The sequence below is a fragment of the Carcharhinus amblyrhynchos genome, chromosome X (genome assembly GCF_965287045.1).
Source record: "Carcharhinus amblyrhynchos chromosome X, sCarAmb.v2.hapA, whole genome shotgun sequence".
In the NCBI taxonomy this organism is placed as follows: domain Eukaryota; kingdom Metazoa; phylum Chordata; class Chondrichthyes; order Carcharhiniformes; family Carcharhinidae; genus Carcharhinus; species Carcharhinus amblyrhynchos.
Window position 1 is genome coordinate 7,414,622 of NC_137359.1, and position 13,675 is coordinate 7,428,296.

Consider the following 13,675-nt stretch of genomic DNA (forward strand, 5'->3'; position numbering starts at 1 on the left):
TTCTTCACTGACCACTATGCCACAAGTCTTGGTGTTATCTGCAAACTTACTAACCATGCCTCCTATATTCTCATCCAAATCATTAATATAAATGATAATTTAAATAAATGAACCAGCCTCTCTCCCAGTTCCGGGGAGAGGCTGGCGTCGCCAGAAATCTGGCACTCATAAAAAGGCGAGAACCAAGAAATCTCGCGCAATTTTACCAGCTCACTCCGCCCATCGATAGGTAAAATTCCACCCAGTATGTGCGTGGGATCCTTGATTATGCTGGCTGCTTTTCTGAGGCGGTGGGAAGTGTAGACGGAGTCAATGGATGGGAGACTGGTTTAAGTGATGGATTGGGTTACATTCACAACCTTTTGTAGTTCCTTGCGGTCTTGGGCAGAGCAGGAGCCCATACCAAGCTGTGATACAACCAGAAAGGGTGCATCTGTAAAAGTTGGTGAGAGTCGAAGCTGACATGTCAAATTTCCTTCGTCTTCTGAGAAAGTAGAGGCGTTGGTGGGGCTTTCTTTACTATAGTGTCGGCATGGAGGGACCAGGACTGGTTGTTGGTGATCTGCAAACATAAAAATATGAAGCTCTCGACCATTTCCATTTTGTCTCCATTGATGTTGACAGGGCATCAATGAGATCTACCCAAAATTCCTCAAGAACCAGGACCTAAATGGACATGTGTAGTTTGCCGAACTACACATCCTTCACACTGGGATAGCCCCAGAATTCTGGAGATGCTCCAAAATAAATGCCATCCAATAGCTTCGAAAATCAGACCATGATCTCAAAAGATGCCATCTCATTGCCCTCCTGTCTTCAAGATGGTTGAATGCCACATGCTAAATGGGGTAAAACTGATTTCTGGAGCTGCACTTCCAAATGAGCAGGCAGGATTTGGACAAGGAAGAAATTGCTCCATGCCAATGCTATCGTTATAAAAACCCACCAATGACTCTACTTTCTCAGAAGGATAAGGAAATCTAGCATGTCCGCTACCACTCTACCAAGCGTCTTTTCCATATGTATCACAGCTTGGTATGGGCTCCTGCTCTGACCAAGGCCACAAGAAACTACAAAGGGTTGTGAATGTAGCCCAATCCATCACGCAAACCAGACTCCCATCCATTGACTCCGTCTACACTTCCTGCTGCCTTGGAAAAGCAGCCAGCATAATCAAGGACCCTACGCATCCCAGACATTCTCTCTTCCACCTTCTTCCGTCGGGAAAAAGATACAAAAGTCTGAGGTCATATCCAACCGACTCAAGAACAGCTTCTTCCCTGCTGCTGTCAGACTTTTGAATGGACTTACCATATATTAAGTTGATCTTTCTGTACATCCTAGCTATGACTGTAACTCTACGTTCTGCACCCTCTCGTTTCCTTCTCCCGTATGTATTCTATGAACGGTATGCTTTGTCTATATAGTGCTCAAGAAACAATACTTTTCACTTTATCCCAATACATGGGACAATAATAAATCAAATCAAATATTAAGTTGATCTTTCTCTACACCCTATCTGTAACTGTAACTCTACATTCTGCATCCTCTCCTTTCCTTCTCCCGTATGCATTCTATGAACGGTATGCTTTGTCTATATAGTGCTCAAGAAACAATACTTTTCACTATATCGCAATACATGGGACAATAATAAATCAAACCAAATATTAAATTGATCTTTCTCTACACCCTATCTGTAACTGTAACACTCTATTCTCCACTCTCACCTTCCCTTCTCCCTAATGTACTCTATGAATGGTATGCTTTGCCTGTATAGCATGCAAGAAACAATGGTTTTTGCTGCATCCCAATACATGTTACAATAATAAATCAAATCAAATATTAAGTTGCTCTTTCTCTACACCCTATCTGTAACTGTAACACCACATTCTGCACCCTCTCCTTTCCTTCCCCAATGTACTCTATGAATGGTATGCTTTGTCTGTATAGTGCGCAAGAAACAATATTTTTCACTGTATCCCAATACATGAGACAATAATAAATCAAATCAAATCAGGCTCTTCATACTCACCACCAACATTGAGCCAAGGTTTCAGAAACAACTGAAGACCAAAGTTGTCTTCATGGGCTTGCCATTGGTATCTGTCAAATTCTAATACAAATTTCAGCAATCATTCATTGTCACAAAGCTGTCTGCCTTGTCAACACTTGAAAGAATGGCTCAGGTTTTATATCTATCTTGATGAAATGACCAGCAAACACACACACTCAACAAGTACCTGCTGTGAACTTGGTTCTCCACTTATTTTTCCAATCTCGACACTGGAGTCATGTCCGATTCCAAATGTCACCAACTGTATTTGCTCATAATGAAATAGGTGTCAACACTAAACGACGCGAGCATACAATCCCTACAGTGCAGAGAGAGGCCATTCACCCCATCTACTCTTCACTGAATCCTCAGGTCACTGGCTGTGTGCAGTTTGCACATTCTCCCCGTGCCTGCGTGGGTTTCCTCCGGGTGCTCCTGTTTCCTCCCACAGTCCAAAGATGTGCGGGTTAGGTGGATTGGCCATGCTAAATCGTCCCTTAGTGTCCAAAGATGTGTAGGTTAGATAGATTGGCCATGGTAAATTGCCCCTTGGTGTCCAAAGATATGTAGGTTAGGGGGATTGGCCATGCTAAATTGTCCCTTAGTGTCCAAAGATGTGCAGATTAGGTGGATTGGCCATGCTAAATTGTCCCTCAGTGTCCAAAGATGTGCAGATTAGGTGGATTGGCCATGCTAAATTGTCGCTTAGTGTCCAAAGATGTGCAGGTTAGGGGGATTGGCCATGCTAAATTGCCCCTTAGTGTCCAAAGATGGGCAGATTAGGTGGATTGGCCATGCTAAATTGTCCCTCAGTGTCCAAAGATGTGCAGGTTAGGTGGATTGGCCATGCTAAATTGTCCCTTAGTGTCCAAAGATGTGCAGGTTAGGTGGATTGGCTATGCTAAATTGCCCCTTAGTGTCCAAAGATGGGCAGATTAGGTGGATTGGCCATGCTAAATTGTCGCTTAGTGTCCAAAGATGTGCAGGTTAGGGGGATTGGCCATGCTAAATTGCCCCTTAGTGTCCAAAGATGGGCAGATTAGGTGGATTGGCCATGCTAAATTGTCCCTCAGTGTCCAAAGATGTGCAGGTTAGGTGGATTGGCCATGCTAAATTGTCCCTTAGTGTCCAAAGATGTGCAGGTTAGGTGGATTGGCCATGCTAAATGTGTGGAGGCCAGCGATTGGATAGCCTAACTGGACAGAAACATTTACTGTCATCCAAAAGTATTGCTGGTGATCTTCATTTGCTCTGATGTATGACATGCTAATGGATTTATGTCTATGAGGACCTGGCCTCAGGCTCTTTCATCTTATTCCGAATGGGAATCTTGCAGTCAAGGATGTGATTTACCAGGATGCTGCCTGGGATGGAGCATTTAAGATATGAAGAGAGATTGGATAGGCTTGGGTTGTTTTCTCTGGAGCAGAGAAGGCTGAGGGGGACCTGATTGAGGTGTACAAGAGTATGAGGGACAGAGTGGATAAGGAGCAGCTGTTCCCCTTAGTTGAAGGGTCAGTTACGAGGGGACATTGGTTCAAGGTGAGGGGGTGGGGGGTTTAGGGGTGATGTGAAGAAAAGCTTTTTACCCAGAGGGTGGTGAGGGTCTGGAATGCGCTGCCTGGGAGGGTGGGGGAGGCCTCGCATCCTTTAAAAACTACCTGGATGAGCACTTGGCACATCATAACATTCAGGGACAAGAGCTGGGAAATGGAATTAGATGGGAGGTCAGGTGTTTTGAATGTGTCGGTGCAGACTCGATGGGCAGAAGGGCCTCTTCTGCACTGTATGATTCTACAATTCTAACCGGTGAAGTTGTGATCTCAGCACTCTGGCTGGATTGAAAGCAGAACTTTATGATTATTGGTATTGTCTATCCTGTATTTATTTTGAAATGTCTGGTCAGTGAGATAAAAATCACACAGCAGTAAATGTTCTTGTTTATTCATTTCTGCTGAAAATTGTTCTTGGTGGAATTGTGTCTGTGTTACCTCTGAGGCTGCAAGCAGGAGTCCTGAACGAAATCTGAGATTTCAATGGAATTTCAGCATTGAATTCCGTGTGTTTTAAATTAAACCCACGTTACTGCACAATCAGTCAAGCTGATTGCTAGCTTTCAGTCAAGGTGGCAGTAGGGTATTAAGATGCTGTAGTGGCTGGCACAGTGGGTTAGCACTGCTGCCTCACAGCGCCAGGGACCCAGGTTCAATTCACAGCTTGGGTCACTGTCTGTGTGGAGTCTGCACGTTCTCCCCATGTCTGCGTGGGTTTCCTCCGGGTGCTCCGGTTTCCTCGCACAGTGTGAAAGACGTGCTGGTTAGGGTGCATTGGCCGTGCTAAATTCTCCCTCAGTGTATCCAAACAGGTGTCGGAGTGTGGTGACTAGGGCATTTTCACCGTAACTTCATTGCAATGTTAATTGCTAAATTCAAAATTGTCCTTTAGTGTCCAAAGATGTGTAGGTTAGGTGGATTGGCCATGCTAAATTGCCCCTTAGTGTCCAAAGATGTGCAGGTTAGGTGGATTGGCCATGCTAAATTGCCCCTTAGTGTCTAAAGGTGTGTAGGTTAGGTGGATTGGCCATGCTAAATTGTCCCTTAGTGTACAAAGATATGCAGGTTAGGTGGTTTGGCCATGCTAAATTGAGTCATAGTGCCCAAAGATGTGCAGAACACAATACTCCCACAGTCTGGGCACAATACTCTAGTTGTGGCCTAACCAGAGTTTTATAAATATCCAGTATTATCTACCTGTTTTTGTTGTCAATCTCTCTATTTCTGAAGTCCAAGATCCCAGATGTTTTGCTAATTATTCTCTCAATGTGTCCTGTCACCTTCTATCTCCAGGTACCCGCAGGACCCTCTGTCCCTGCACACTCTTTAGAACGGTGTCATTAAATCTGTATGCCCCTCCCTAAACCTTGGGCCAAAATGTATCACCTCACACTTCTGTATTAAACTCCCTCCGCCACTCATCTGCCCATTCATAATCCTTCCCCATCCACGTACTTGTCCTAATGTTTTTTCAATATTGCTTTGTACCTGTCTCAATCACTTTCTCTGACAGCTTCCATGCACGCTCCACCTTCTGCACAATGAAGTTGCCCCTCAGGTTCCTCTTAAACTTTTCGCCTCTCACCTTAAACCAACGCCCTCAATTCCCCTGGGAAAAAAACTGCGTTCAACTGCATTCAGTTTCTTTATCAGTGTTACAAGTAGGTTTACATTAACACCGCAGTGAAGTTACAGTGAAAATCCTTGAGTTGCCAAACTCTGGCGCCTGTTTGGATACACTGAGGGGACAATTTAGCATGGCCAATACACCTAACCTGTACATCTTTGGACACTAAGGGACAATTTACCATGGCCAATCTACCTAACCTGTACATCTTTGGACACTAAGGGACGAGTTAGCATGGCCAATCGACCTAACCTTCACATCTTTGGACACTAAGGGACAATTTAGCATGGCCAATCCACCTAACCTTCACATCTTTGGACACTAAGGGACAATTTAGCATGGCCAATCCACCTAACCTGCACATCTTTGGACACTAAGGGACAATTTAGCATGGCCAATCCACCTAACCTGCACATCTTTGGACACCAAGGGGCAATTTAGCTTGGCCAATCCACCTAACCTACACATCTTTGGGCATTAAGGGACAACTTAGCATGGCCAATCCACCTAACCTGCAAATCTTTGGAGTGTGGGAGGAAACCGGAGCACCCGGAGGAAACCTACGCAGACACAGGGAGATCGTGCAGACTCCATACAGACAGTGACCCAAGCTGGGAATCGAACCCAGGTCCCTGGTGCTGTGAGGCAGCAGTGCTAACCATTGTGCCAGCCACATGTGGTTAGCCTCTGCCTTAATGCAGATGATCATTCCCCAGCACTTGTTAGGTGCAAGTGTTTCTTAGCAGCCCAAAAGCCTGGATATTGTCCAGGTCTTGCTGCATTTGGACATGGACTGTTTCAGTATCTGAGGAATCACAAATGGTGCTGAACATTGTGCAATCATCAGTGAACATTCCCACTTCTGATCTTATGATGGAGGGAAGGTCATTGATGGAGCAGCTGAAGATGGTTGGGCCTCAGACACTAACCCTGAGGAACTCCTGCAGAGATGTCCTGGAGCTGAAATGACTGACCCTCCACAACCACAACCATCTCCCTTTATGCCAGGTATGACCACCAGCCAGGGTACAGTTTTTCACTGATTCCTGTTGACTTCAATGATGCCAGTTTATGTATTGAGTTATAGTGTCATTGAAGGAGTCCATTTGGCCCATTGGGTCCATGCTAACTTTCAGTGGAGCAGTCCAGTCAATCCCATTTCACCATTCCCTTGTGAGTTTCTTTTCCTCGAGTGCCCAACCAATTTCCTTTCAAAGCGCATTCCCACTTCCACCTCACTCATCGGCAATGAGTTCCAAGGCATTCCCACTTGACATTGGTACAGCCACACTTGGAATACTGTGTACAGTTCTGGTCACCTTATTACAGAAAGGATATTACTAAACTGGAAAGAGTGCAGAAAAGATTTACTAGGATGCTACTGGGACTTGATGGTTTGAGTTATAAGGAGAGGCTGGATAGACTGGGACCTTTTTTCTCTGGAGTGTCGGAGGCTGAGGGGTGGTCTTATAGAGGTCTATAAAATAATGAGGGGCATAGACAAGGTTGGTAGTCAATATCTTTTCCCCAAAGGTAGGAGAGTCTAAAACTAGAGGGCATAGGTTTAAGGTGAGAGGGGAGAGATACAAAAGGGTCCGGGGGGCAATTTTTTTCACACAGAGGGTGATGAGTGTCTGGAACGAGCTGCCAGAGGTAGTAGTAGAGGTGAGTACAATTTTGTCTTTTAAAAAGCATTTAGACAGTTACATGGATAAAATGGGTATGGAGGGATATGGGCCAAATGCGGGCAATTGGGATTATCTTAGGGGCTTTAAAAAAAAGGGCAGCATGGACAAGTTGGGCCGAAGGGCCTGTTTCCATGCTGTAAACCTCTATGACTCTATGAATTGCTGTATGAAAATCTTCTTCCTCATATCCCCACTCTCGCATCGCTCACCCAAAATCCTAAATCTGCGTCCTTTGGCCAAGGGAGCAGTTTTTCTTTGTCTATCTTATCTAAACCTGTCATAATCTTGTCCACCTCGATCAAATCTCCCCTCAATCTCCTTCGCTCCAAGGGGAACAAGCCCAGCTTCTCCAACCCAAACCTTGAAGCTAAAAGGCCCTTATTCTTGGAACCATGCTGGTAAATCACCCTCTGCACCCTCTTGAGGACCCTCACATCCTTCCTAAAGTGTGGGCCTTGGGTGACTGCTTGTGTAGAATTTACACGTCCTCCCCATGCCTGCGTGGGTTTCCTCCAGGTGCTCCGGTTTCCTCACACAGCCCAAAGATGTGTAGGTTAGGTGGACTGGCCATGTTAAATTGTCCCTTTGTGTCCAAAGATGTGCAGGCTAGGTGGATTGGCCATGGTAAATTGTCCCTTAGTGTCCAAAGATGTGTAGGTTTGGTGGATTGACCATGCTAAATTGCTCCTTTGTGTCCCGATGTGTGTAGGTTAGGTGGATTGGCCATGCTAAATTGTCCCTTAGTGTCCAGAGATGTGTAGGTTAGGTGGATTGGCCATGCTAAATTGTCCCTTAGTGTCCAGAGATGTGTAGGTTAGGTGGATTGGCCATGCTAAATTGCTCCTTAGTGTCCAAAGATGTGTAGGTTAGGTGGATTGGCTATTGCAAATGTGTGGGGTTATGGAGATGGGAAATGGGCCTGGGTAAAATGTTCTTTCAGAGACTCGATGGGCCGAATATTCTGCTTCTGCATTGCAGGGGTTTTTTGGAAAAATTCTTCTGGGTATCTGCTTCTGCCACTTTTTCCGGTTGAGCATTTCTAGCCAGACAATTGTCTAACTGAAAGCGTTTTACTTCATCTTCGCTCTTGGGGCTGAGATGAATCAGATCCCAAAGCCCGAAGTGGGCTGCGAGCCAGTGGAGGACCCGTGTACTGGGACAGAAAGGTGCTGAATGGAGACAGCAGAGGCCCTTTGGTGACCACTTAAAGGCTTCATCCTGGCAATTCTGGCAGGGAAGGGCCCGTGCCACACGAATGAACCACCCTTTGGAGGCTGGCGTGGGTGGCTGCAGCCTTTTGGTGGGGGTGGGAGGCGGAGGTGGAGCCTCTCCTTCTCAGACAATCTGTGCCCAATGGAGGGACCCACAGGTCCCACGGGAAGATGCACCCTGCCCTTCAAAATAATCACCCCTCAGATTCTGCAGAATTTTATTCTTTATCCCTGCAGAGAAGCATGGAGGCATTTTCCAGCCTCTCGCCCCAGAACCGAAACATCCCACCCCAGTCCACACCCCCCTGCCCCATCCCCCTCCCGCCCACTACAGTCCCCTTGGAAACTTCTCCTCTCAGATCTTCACTCTCTTCTGTGTCAAAACCTCTTGCCATCTTGAAAGCCTCAATTAGGTTGCCTCTTCTCTGTTCCAAGAAGAACAGTCCAAACATTTCGGACCTCCCCTCATATCTGAAGTCCCTCACCCCTGGCGAGATCCTGGTCAACTGCCTTGGTAAACATTCAAGTGCCTTGACATCTTCCCAATCGTGAGGAGCCCAAAACAGGGCGGCACGGTGACACAGTGGGTTAGCACTGCTGCCTCACAGCGCCAGGAATCCGGGTTTGATTCCTGGCTTGGGACACCATCTTTGCAGAATCTGCATGTTCTCCCCATGTCTGCATGGGTTTCCTCCCACACTGCAAAAATGTGTAGGTTAGGTGGATTGGCCATGCTAAATTGTCCCTTAGTGTCCAAAGATGTGCAGGTTAGGTGGATTGGCCATGCTAAATTGTCCATTAGTGTCGAAAAATGTGTGGATTAGGTGGATTGGCTATGCTAAATTGCTCCTTAGCGTCCAACGATCTGTAGGTTAAGTGGATTGGCCATGCTAAATTGCCCCTTAGTGTCAGGGGATTAGCAGGGTAAATATCTGGAATTATGGGAATAAGACCTGCGTGGGATTGTGGTCAGTGCAGACTTGATGGGCTGAATGGCCTCCTTCTGCACTGTAGGGATTCTATGAACTGTCCATAGTACGCAATCTGAGGCCCAACCAGTGACTCTCACATCATCCCTTTGCTTATACATTCTATTCCTCTGTTACTAATAACCCCTATACCTTTTTTTTAACCACCTGCAAAGGGTTGGCACCGTGGTTAGCACTGCTGCCTCATGGCGCCAGGGACCCGGTTCGATTCCTGGCTTGGGTCTCTGTGGAGTCTGCACATTCTCCCCGTGTCTGCGTGGGTTTCCTCCGGTTTCTTCCCACAGTCCGAAAGACGTGCTGGTTAGGTGGATTGGCCGTGCTCAATTCTCCCTCAGTGTACCCGTACAGGAGTGTGGCGACTGGGGGCATTTTCACAGTAACTTCACTGCAGTGTTAATGTCAGCTGACTTGTCACACTCATAAATAAACCTGACTACATCAGGCTTTTCCACATTGAATTCCATCTGCGAATGTTTCTGCTCATTTCACCATCCTGGCAATGTCATCCTAAGGCCTAGAACTCGGAGCTTTTGCCAGGTTTTATATCCTCTGCACACTGCTCCCTCCCATCCACATCGAAGCAGTTTGTTAAATCTGATATGTTTCATTCTCGACCTTGCTCCCACTCTGACCTTTATGTCCTTGGCCTCCTGGAGGGCTCCAATGGGGCTCAACATTAACTCAAGGAACAACACCTCATCTTTTGATCAGTCCTTCCAGCTTTGTCACTGAGTCAATGATTTTGAAGGGTAAATCTCTGTTCCCCATCCCCCCCTCCCCTCCGGCTCCCCTGCCCATGCCCCCATTCTGTTCCCTTTCTCTTTGCAGGTTTTGAGCATTCTCATCTTTTTCTTTTGCACTGCAGCCGTTTCTCGCTGGGCGGGATTCTCCGGCCTCGCCCGCGATCCTCCAGTCCCGCTGCAGTGAACGAATTTGGCCCAGCGCCAAATTCCCCATTCCCGCTGACTGATGGCGGGACGTGCGAGGTCAGAGAATTCCGGCCACCTCCAGTGGCACAGTGGGCTTGTGCTGCTGCCTCACGGCGCCAGGGAGCCGGGTTCGATTCCCGGCTTGGGTCTGTGTGGAGCCTGCACGTTCTCCCCGTGTCTGCGTGGGTTTCCTCCGGGTGCTCCTGTTTCCTCCCACAGTCCGAAAGATGTGCGGGTTAGGTTGATTGGCCATGGTAAATTGACCCCAGTGTCAGGGGGACAAGCCGGATAATTGAGGATTATGGGAATAAGGTCTGGGTGCAATTGTGGTAGGTACAGACTTGATGGCCAAATGGCCTCCTTCTGCACTGTGATTCTCTGATTCTCCTCCAGACACATCTTGGTCTATTTATTTGTTGTTTTCTCTTTGGTCCCACCATACATCCCCCATTTTGTAACAAAAACACAAAATGTTTCATTAACTCAGCTGGCCAGGCAGCATCTGTGGGGGGGGGGGAGAAACACAGTTACACATTTCGAGTCCACGTTGACCCTTCTACAACACTGAAGAGGGATAGAAATGTGATGAATTCTGCACTTGGAGAGCAGGGCAGATCATAATGGAAGGTCAGTGACAATCAGGGGGATTGTCATGGGCACGAAACAAAGGGGCTGTTTATGGTGCCACTGAGGATGGAAGCGTGTTAATAGTGCCAAAGGTAAGATAGAAGAACGTGGTAATAGAAAAACAGAAGTCATTGGGAGCAGAAATGAACAAGCAACAGGCAGCCACGTGGGGGGAAGGGTCAGGAGATTAAACACAGATCAGGTGACCGCTTTGTAGAACACCTTCACTCCGTCCACAAGCATTTACTCCAACCTTCCCACCTCTTGTCATTGCAACTGAACATCTTGTTCCCATGCTCACATGTCAGTCCTTGGCCTGTTGCGATGCTCCAGTGAAGCCCAACACAAACTGGAACAAAAAAACCTGAGCAACACGGTGGCACAGTGGTTAGCGCTGCTGCCCTCACACAACCAGGAACCTGTGTTCAATTCCGGCCTCAGTTCACTGTCTGTGTGGAGTTTGCACGTTCTCCCCGTGGATTCCCACGCAGACGTGTCCGGGTGTTCCAGTTTCCTCCCACAGTCCAAAGATGTGTAGGTTAGATGGATTGGCTATGCTAAATTGCCCCTTAGTCTCCAAAGATGTGTAGGTTAGGTGGATTGGCCATGATAAATTGTCCCTTAGTGTCCAAAGATGTGTAGGTTAGGTGGATTGGCCATGATAAATTGTCCTTTAGTGTCCAAAGATGTGCAGGTTAGGTGGATTAGCCATGCTAAATTGCCCCTTAGTGTCCAAAGATGTGTAAGTTTTACAGGATGTTTTGGGGGCCTGGGTGGATTGCTGTGTCAGCGAGACGGTGCAAATTCAATGGGCTGAATGGCCTCCTTCTACGCTGTGATTGTATGAACACCTCATCTTCTGATTAGACAGCCCTTTGGACTCAACATGAGTTCAACAACTTTAGACTGCGAGCTTTCCCCTCCATCTTAGACTACCCCTATTTTGTTTTCTGTATTCAGTTGCCCTGGCTTGTCCCTTGTTCAATTTTGCTCTCACTGAGCACTGATTTTTTTTTCCCCATTGACGCATACTGCTGCTATCTTACCTTTGCCACTATTAACGTTCTTCAGTTCCTAAAGGCACCATTAACAACCCCTCTGTCTATATCCATGGCATCTTTGCCAGTTGCTCCTTAGCTCTGACTACCACTGACCTTCCATTCTGATCTGCCCTGCTCTGCAAGTGTATAATTCATCACATTTCTATCCCTCTTTAATCCTGCAGAAGGGTCACGTGGACTGAATGTATGCTTCTCTCCCCGCAGATGCTGCCCGTCCTGCTGAGTTTATCCAGCATTTTCTAAAATGAGGGCAGAGGTTGGAGTTGATGCAATTTAATCTTTGTGCAATTGGAATATCTGTTGTAGCTCCTCCCTCTTGTTCTGAAGTCCTCCTGATGGAGCAGCTTACCTTTGAACTCTGATGGGTGGCAAGTGGCAGTGGTTAGCGCTGCTGCCACACAGCGCCAGGGAACCGGGTTCGATTCTGACCTCGTTTAACAGTATGAGTGGAGTTTGCACATCCTCCCTGTGTCCGTGTGCACTTCCTCCGGGTGCTCCAGTTTCCGCCCACAGTCCAAAGATATGTAGGTTAGGTGGATTGGCCGTGCTAAATTGCCCCTTAGTGTCCAAAGATGTGTAGGTTAGGTGGATTGGCCATGCTAAATTGCCCCTTAGTGTTTAAGGATGTGTAGGTTAGGTGGATTGGTCATGTTAAATTGCCCCTTAGTGTCTATGGATGTGTAGGTTAAGTGGATTGGCCATGCTAAATTGCTCCTTAGTGTCTAAGGATGTGTAGGTTAGGTGGGTTGGCCATGTTAAATTGCCCCTTAGTGTCTAAGGATGTGTAGGTTAGGTGGATTGGCCATGCTAAATGCATGGGGTTGTGGGCATAGGGCAGAGTTGAGATGCTGAGTGAGATGCTCTTTCGGAGGGTCGATGCAGACTTGAGGGTCCGTGCGGCCTCTTTCTGCACTGGATTGTAATTTTGAAAGAAAACGGGCTGATGCCCAGAAGGTTCTTTTCTCCTCGAAGATCATATACTTGCGATCTTTATTGTACATTGAATCCCAATCGTTCTGTCATCCTACCGTTCTTACCATTTGGACCTGGCCAATTTTACTCTGCCTGTTACATGGAACGGAAGTGTCCCTTTGTTGGGAAGTCATCTCTGTCCACCTCGCCTGGTGGTAGGGCAACCCCACGGGACAAGAACCCAGCCCATCCATCTTCCCGCCTGGACCAATGAAGGGAGGAGACCGCCACACTCAGACTCCCAATTGGTCAGACCTCCAGATGTCACTCTGCCTCCAACTGGTTGCTTTTCTCTTTTGAATGATAGCTGTCAGATTCTCCTCCACCCCCCTTCGGAAAAAAAAGATCCCCAGGATGAAACTTATTGGGTCCAGCAACAACCCCCCCAAAAAAAATATCATTTGCAAAATGATTCTAACCATGTACTTTTATCAAATCCCAACAATTATAGTGTCCAAGTTTCCTCAAAAAAATTAGGTGTTGGGAGATGGGTCTGGACACAAACTTGCAGAGAAATGTGAACACTGGACACAGAACTGAAGTAAACCAGCCACAATGCATGTGCTGGAGATTAAAATATTACTTTAAGAATTCACCGCAAGTGCATTAGAGCCCCTAGTTCTTGCCCCCCCCCCCTTTCTCCCCAAGCCTTTCAGCTGAGTAGAGAAATACATTTTGGTAACAGTTTTTTTCTTAACTTTGGTGGATGCATTCGTCCACGCTACAGATTGGGATGGGGTGGGTTCTGCACCCATCTGAGAGCATAGGACCCAACCTAAAAGCTATCAGAGAGAACCAACTTGTGACTCCCCCCCCCACCCTACTAAAAGTGGGGGGAATTTTAACACGTCTCCCAACTGCCTGGTACTTTTGTTGAAATTCACAAAATCGCGGCAGGTAAACAAAATTACCGCTTGCATTTATTTCTCGTCGATGATACAACTAAAGACAAAGCGCTCTCTCTG